Source organism: Penaeus monodon, chromosome 27 (assembly GCF_015228065.2).
Source record: "Penaeus monodon isolate SGIC_2016 chromosome 27, NSTDA_Pmon_1, whole genome shotgun sequence".
In the NCBI taxonomy this organism is placed as follows: Eukaryota; Metazoa; Arthropoda; class Malacostraca; order Decapoda; family Penaeidae; genus Penaeus; species Penaeus monodon.
In genome coordinates, this window is record NC_051412.1 from 19,399,670 (window position 1) to 19,399,884 (window position 215).

The window sequence follows — 215 nt, forward strand, 5'->3', positions numbered from 1 at the left end:
GCAAAAACACAAGCAGATACGTTTCTTTTTCAAACCAAGGAAAAACTTCAAATACTTAGGCAGCACTATAACAGAGGATGGAAAGATATAAGTTAAAAAAGAAAAGGTAGGAATAGGCAATACAAAGAATGAAAGGTTTACAACGCCTTTAAGACTAAAACGGGGGTAAAAAGCATTTTTAAAAAACCTTCCCATGGTTGGAAACGTGGCCCATC